This window comes from Kogia breviceps, chromosome 5 (assembly GCF_026419965.1).
Source record: "Kogia breviceps isolate mKogBre1 chromosome 5, mKogBre1 haplotype 1, whole genome shotgun sequence".
NCBI lineage: Eukaryota > Metazoa > Chordata > Mammalia > Artiodactyla > Physeteridae > Kogia > Kogia breviceps.
In genome coordinates this window covers 13,360,017-13,368,339 of record NC_081314.1, presented here as the reverse complement: position 1 = coordinate 13,368,339, position 8,323 = coordinate 13,360,017, and positions in this window count along the sequence as shown.

Here is an 8,323-nt window from a genome sequence, read left to right as displayed (position 1 = left end):
AGCCTACACAACCCACTGAACCAACCTTACCCACTGGGGACAGACACCAAAAACAACGGGAACTACGAACCTGCAGCCTGCAAAAAGGAGAGCCCAAACACAGTAAGATAAGCAAAATGAGAAGACAGAGAAATACACAACAGATGAAGGAGCAAGGAAAAAACCCACCAGACCAAACAAATGAAGAGGAAATAGGCAGTTTACCTGAAAAAGACTTCAGAGTAATGATAGTAAATATTTTGATCCAAAATCTTGGAAATAGAATGGAGAAAATACAAGAAACATTTAATAAGGAACTAGAAGAACTAAAGAGCAAACAATCAATGAGGAACAACACAATAAATGAAATTTAAAATTCTCTAGAAGGAATCAATAGGAGAATAACTGAGGCAGGAGAATGGATAAGTGACCTGGAAGATAAAATAGTGGAAATAACTACTGCAGAGCAGAATAAAGAAAAAAGAATGAAAAGAATTGAGGACAGTCTCAGGGACCTCTGGGACAATATTAAACATGCCAACATTCAAATTACAGGGGTCCCAGAAGAAGAAGAGAAAAAGAAAGGGTCTGAGAAAATATTTGAAGAGATTATAGTTGAAAACTTCCCTAACATGGGAAAGGAAATAGTCAATCAAGTCCAGGAAGCACAGAGAGTCCCATACAGGATAAATCCAAGGAGAAACACTCCAAGACACATATTAATCAAACTATCAAAAATTAAATACAAAGAAAAAATATTAAAAGCAGCAAGAGAAAAACAACAAATAACATACAAGGAAATCCCCAGAAGGTTAACAGCTGATCTTTCAGCAGAAACTCTGCAAGCCAGAAGGGAGTGGCAGGACATATTTAAAGTGATGAAACGGGAAAACCTACAACCAAAATTACTCTACCCAGCAGCAAGGATCTCATTCAGATTCTATGGAGAAATTAAAAGCTTTACAGACCAGCAAAAATTAAGAGAATTCAGCACCACCAAACCAGCTTTACAACAAATGCTAAAGTAATTTCTCTATGCAGGAAACACAAGTGAAGGATAAGACCTGCAATAACAAACCCCAAACAATTAAGAAGATGGTAATAGGAACATACATATCGATAATTACCTTAAATGTAAATGGATTAAATGCTCCAACCAAAAGACATAGACTGGCTGAATGGATACAAAAATAAGACCCGAATATATGCTGTCTACAAGAGACCCACTTCAGACTTAGGGACACATACAGACTGAAAGTGAGGGGATGGAAAAAGATATTCCATGCAAATGGAAATCAAAAGAAAGTTGGAATAGCAATTCTCATATCAGATAAAATAGACTTTAAAATAGACTATTTCAAGAGACAAAGAAGGATACTACATAATGATCAACGGATCAATCCAAGAAGAAGATATAACAATTGTAAATATTGATGCACCCAACATAGGAACACCTCGATACATAAGGCAAATGCTAACAGCCATAAAAGGGGAAATTGACAGTAACACAATCATAGTAGGGGAATTTAACACCCCACTTTCACCAATGGACAGATCATCCAGAATGAAAATAAATAAGGAAACACAAGCTTTAAATGACACATTAAACAAGATGAACTTCATTGATATTTATATGACATTCCAACCAAAAACAACAGAATACAATTTCTTCTCAAGCTCTCATGGAACATTCTCCAGGGTAGATCATATCTTGGGTCACAAATCAAGCCTTGGTAAATTTAAGAAAATTGAAATTGTATCAAGTATCTTTTCTGATGACAACACTAGGAGACTAGACATCAATTACTGGGGAAAAAAACCTGTAAAAAATACAAATGCATGAAGGCTAAACAATAAACTACTAAATAACAAAGCGATTACTGAAGAAATCAAAGAGGAAATAAAAAAATACCTAGAAACAAATGACAATGAAAACACGATGACCCAAAACCTATGGGATGCAGCAAAAGTAGTTCTAAGAGGGAAGTTTATAGCAATACAATCCTACCTCAAGAAACAAGAAGAATCTCAAATAAACAACCTTTACACCTAAAGCAATTAGAGAAAGAAGAACAACAAAAAAACACCAAAGTTAGCAGAAGGAAAGAAATCATAAAGATCAGATCAGAAATCAGTGAAGAAGAAATAAAGGAAACAATAGCAAAGATCAATAAACATAAAAGCTGGTTCTTTGAGAAGATAAACAAAATTGATAAACCATTAGCCAGACTCATCAAGAAAAAAGGGAGAAAACTCAAATCAACAGAATTAGAAATGAAATTGGAGAAGTGACACTGCAGAAATACAAAGGGTCATGAGAGATTACTACAGGCAACTATATGCCAATAAAATGGACAACCTGGAAGAAATGGACAAATTCTTAGAAAAGCACAACCTTCCGAGACTGAACCAGGAAGAAATAGAAAATAAAAACAGACCAATCACAAGCACTGAAATTGAAACTGATTAAAAATCTTCCAAGAAAAAAAAGCTCAGGACCAGATGGCTTCACAGGTGAATTCTATCAAACATTTAGAGAAGAGCTAACACCTATCCTTCTCAAACTCTTCCAAAATACAGCAGAGAGAGGAACACTCCTAAACTCATTCTATGAGGCCACCATCACCCTGATACCAAAACCAGACAAAGATGTCACAAAAAAAGAAAACTACAGACCAATATCACTGATGAACATAGATGCAAAAATCCTCGACAAAATACTAGCTAACAGAATCCAACAGCCCATTAAAGGAATCATACATCATGATCAAGTGGCATTTATCCCAGGAATGTTAGGATTCTTCAATATATGCTAATCAATCAATGTGATACACCATAGTAACAAATTGAAGGATAAAAACCATATGATCATCTCAATAGATGCAGAAAAAGCTTTTGACAAAATTCAACACCCATTTATGATAAAAATTCTCCAGAAGGTAGGTATAGAAGGAACTTACCTCAACATAATAAAGGCCGTATATAACAAACCCACGCCAACATCATTCTCAATGGTGAAAAACTGAAAGCATTTCCTCTAAGATCAGGAACAAGACAAGGCTGCCCACTCTCACTGCTATTATTCAACATAGTTTTGGAAGTTTTAGCCAAGCGATCAGAGAAGAAAAAGAAATACAGGGAATCCAAATAGGAAAAGAAGAAGTAAAACTGTCACTGTTTGCAGATGACATGATACTATACATAGAGAATCCTAAAGATGCTACCGGAAAACTACTAGAGCTAATCAATGAATTTGGTAAAGTAGCAGGGTACAAAATTAATGCACAGAAATCTCTTGCACTCCTATACACTAATGATGAAAAAGCTGAGAGAGAAATAAAGGAAACACTCACATTTACCACTGCAACAAAAAGAATAAAATACCTAGGAATAAACCTACCTAAGTAGACAAAAGACTGTATGCAGAAAACTATAAGACACTGATGAAAGAAATTAAAAACAATACAAACAGATGGAGAGATATACCATGTTCTTGGATTGGAAGAATCAACATTGTGAAAATGACTCTACTACCCAAAGCAATCTACAGATTTAATGCAATCCCTATCAAACTACCAATGGCATTTTTCACAGAACTAGAACAAAAAATTTCACAATCTGTATGGAAACACAAAAGACCCTAAATAGCCAAAACAATCTTGAGAAAGAAAAACAGAGCTGGGGGAATCAGGCTCCTTGACTTCAGACTATACTCCAAAGCTACAGTAATCAAGAGAGTATGGTACTGGTACAAAAACAGAAATATAGATCAGTGGAACAGGATAGAAAGCCCAGAGATAAACCCACACACATATGGTCACCTTATCTTTGGTAAAGGAGGCAAAAATATACAATGGAGAAAAGACAGCCTCTTCGGTAAGTGGTGCTGGGGAAACTCAACAACTACATGTAAAAGGATGAAACTAGAATACTCCCTAACACCATACACAAAAATAAACTCAAAATGGATTAAAGACCTAAATATAAGGCCAGACACTATAAAACTCTTAGAGGAAAACATAGGCAGAACACTCTATGACATACATCACAGCAAGATCCTTTTTGACCCACCTCCTAGAGAAATGGAAATAAAAACAAAAAGAAACAAATAGGACCTAATGAAACTTCAAAGCTTTTGCACAGCAAAGGAAACCATAAACAGATGAAGAAACAGCCCTCAGAATGAGAGAAAATATTTGTAAACAAAGCAACTGGTAAAGGATTAATCTCCAAAATATACAAGCAGCTCATGCAGCTCAATATCAAAAAAAAAGCAACCCAATCCAAAAATAAGCAGAAGACCTAAATAGACATTTCTCCAAAGAAGATATACAGATTGCCAACAAACTAATGAAAGGATGCTCAACATCACTAATCATCAGAGAAATGCAAATCAAAACTACAATAAGGTATCAGCTAATACCAGTCAGAATGGCCACCATCAAAAAATCTACAAACAATTAATGCTGCAGAGGGTGTGGAGAAAAGGGAACCCTCTTGCACTGTTGGTGGGAATGTAAATTGATACAGCCACTATGGAGAACAGTATGGAGGCTCCTTAAAAAACTAAAAATAGAACTACCATATGACACAGCAATCCCACTACTGGGTATATAACCTGAGAAAACCATAATTCAAAAAGAGACATGTACCACAATGTTCATTGCAACACTATTTACAATAGCCAGGACATGGAAGCCACCTAAGTGTCCATCAACAGGCGAATGGATAAAGAAGATACAAAATTAAGGAAGAGTATAGTTGATTTACAATGTTTGTTAGTTTCAGGCATACAGCAAAGTGATTCAGTTGTACATATATGTATATTCATTCTTTTGACAGGCATGACTAATGGATCGTTGCACTCTTCTCTGGTGAATCCTGAAGGGGTCTCAACCTAGTTTTCCCAGGAAGTCACCACCAATGGATTGGATCAAGGGTCAGCAAACTACAGTCTGCAGACAAATCTGACCCACTGCCTGTTTCTGTAAATAAAGTTTTATTGGCACACAACCACACCAGCTCATTTATTTATTGTCTGTCTGTGACTGTTTTCCTGGGACAAGGGCAAGGGTGAGTCATTGTGACAGAGCTGGTATAGCCCAGAAAGCTGAAAACATTTACTATTTGCCTCTTAAGAAAAATGTAGCTTGATTAGAGCCTGAATGAGAGATTAAATACACTTGTTCTTCCTGGCTTCGAGGAATACCCTGCTCAAGAGTAACTGCATTCTTTAACATTTTTCCCTATTTCTGTTTTCTTTCGTGACGTTGAAAAAGGATGACTTGAAGTAAATTGCCAAGAGTGCATTACTTTTCAATGTACAGCCAATGAATTTTCACATGTGGATACATTCATGTCGCCACCACCCAGATCATGATAAAGTATATGCCCAGCCCCCAGAAGGTTTTTCTGTGCCCTTTCTCAGTCAGTATCTGCCACCCTGAGGTCACCTCTGCTCTGACCTCTATTACTGTTAATTTTGCCTGCTCTTGAATTTCATATGGTTGGAATGATAGAGTATGGAGCCTTTTGTGTCTGACATTTTTCATTCATTGTATGTCTATAAGATTCATCTATATTGCTGCATGTATCACTACTTTATTCTTCTTTACTGCTGTGTAATTTTTTTTTTTTCCGGTACGCGGGCCTCTCACTGTTGTGGCCTCTCCCGTTGCGGAGCACAGGCTCCGGACGCGCAGGCTCAGCGGCCATGGCTCACGGGCCCAGCCGCTCCGCGGCACGTGGGATCTTCCCGGACCGGGGCACGAACCCGTGTGCCCTGCATCGGCAGGCGGACTCTCAACCACTGCGCCACCAGGGAAGCCCTGTAATATTTTATTGTATGGATATCCACAGTGTTTTATCCATTCTTCTATTGATGGATATTTGGGTTTCTTGCTATAATAGAAAAAGTTATGATGGACATTCTTATAGATGTCTTTTGCTGGATGTATGCACTCATTTCTCTTGAGTATAGACCTAGAAATGGAATTTCTGGATCATGGAGTAGGTGTTTATCTTTAGCAAATAATCTCCAAATTGAACAAATTTATACTCATGTGCAAACTGTATTTACACAGCATGGAAACCTTAGCCACTGGAGTGACGGCGCCTACGGGTGAACGCTCAGGTGTTACTGAATAGATAAGGGAAATGGCAGAACCGATAGTCCTGGAAATCACAGCAAGAAGGTGGTCTTGATGCAAACTTGGATCAACTGGATGTCATTAATGCCGTACAAAACAGACGGTGCCTCCCTGGGCCACCAGAACCTGGGGAGTCCAGGGTCAGGCTGGGCTAGGGTTCTTAGCCCACTCAGAATGATATCTTTCAGCATCTGGCTCACACTAACCATACTCACAGGAGACTGATGTACCCTCTCCCCTGAAAGGGGGTGTATTCACAGAGTGGGCTCCTGATCTGGAGTCATGAAGGTTCTGAAGGTGTCAGTGGGCTTAGGAGGTAACATTTTAATCATTCAGTTGCTTAGGAAGCATGGATCCTGAACCAGAGAGGCCTAAAATAATCTCCCACCCCAGAGCCAAGGTCTCTTTCTATGGCAGGACTGCCCAGAACCCCTCTATCCAGAGTCTCACCTCCTTGGACAATAACATAGTTTTCTCCCTGAGCCCCTGGTTTTCTTCGCAACTCACCCTCTCTTTGCTGGGTTCATGTCCCTGAATAGCTCTAGTCTCTCTGACTCTGGTCAGTACAGGAGACATCCCCTATGGATTTCATTCATCAGATCTTAGGGATCTGGGACCTTGCTTTTGTACTTGCCATAAGAGTTTGGTTGAGGACAGAATGAGTTTGTGTCCTCTTGGGACATGTGGGTCCAGCAGGAAAACAGACATGCAAGTCAAGAGCTTAGGAAATCTAGTTGGACCAGGATTCAGATTTGGTAAAAGAAGTGGACGAGATCACTCAGGGTACATAAAGGGGAAGGCTAAGAAGTTAACCTTGGGGAACACATCAAAATTAGGGCAGAAGCAGTAGAGAGGAGCAGGACCTAGAAGAACCTTGTAGTTTTTGAAAATAAGAATATACTCATCAATGCTGCCAGCATGTAGTAATTATTCAACACATTTGAATAGAGTGAGTCCCCGACATACGAATGAGTTCCATTCCAAGAACACGTTCATAAGTCCAATGGTGTTCGTAAGTGCAACTAAGTTAGCCTAGGTACCCAGCTAACACAATCGGCTATACAGCACTGTACTGTAATAGGTTTATAATATTTTTCACACGAATAATACATAAAAACAAACAAAAAAATAAAGAAAATATTTTTAATCTTACAGTACAGTACCTTGAAAAGTACAGTAATACAGTACAACAGCTGGCACACAGGGGCTGGTATCGAGTGAACAGGTAAGAAGAGATACTGACTGGAGGAGGGGGAGGAGGTGGGAGATGATAGAGCTGAAGGATCATCAGCAACAGGAGACGGAGGGCAAGCTGCAATTTCACGCCTGACGTTGATGGCACAGGTTCCGGTTCCTTGCTGGATTCAATTCTATCTACCCTCTTGAAAAAATGATCCAGTGATGTCCGGGTAGTATCTCTTTTTTTTCTTGTCATAGATGACACGGTAGCACTGGATTGCATTCTGAACGGGTGCTACAAACTTTGTGTACCATTTTACGTTCAGGTCCTGTGCCTCAAAAACTAACAGTGCCTCCTCAAATAGAACTAACTGACATGATTGGACATGTGAATACACGTTCGCATCTTTAAAAGTTCACAACTTGAAGGTCTGTATGTAGGGGACTTACTGTATTTGTTTCAGAGGCTTTGTGCTATTAGTATTGGTACCTAGAAAAGCTTCTTTGTGAATTAGGCACCAGAAGGACTTTGGACCAGATTCTGAAACCTCTGCTAATCCACTCTGACCACAACCGTCCCAGAGAGTGATTTGAGGGAATCTCTTGGATTCTGGTCCCCAAGACTGGAGAGCAAAGTTTATCTGGACATCCCCCAGCAAGGCTGAGATGTGTGATTGCGAAAATGGAGCTCAAGAGCAGTGGAGGACTTGGTGCTTGAGGAAAGGTACCCAAATTTGTGTGGAGAACAAAGATTAGACTATATGAAGACAGGGGCGGTGTCTGCCTCATCTCCAGTTTTCTATTACAACGTCTGGTTCTGTTTGGTGCGCATTAAATATTTGTTGGATGGATGGGTGGGTGAATAAATAAATGAATGGATGGCTGAGTGGATGGATGGACTGGGGGATTCATGGATGGATGAGGGGATGGATGGAGGGCAGGGTGAGGTTTCAGTCACCTGTTTTCCAATACGGTTAGGTTTGCTGCCTTCTCCCTCTCCCGTTGCTCAAGCTAGC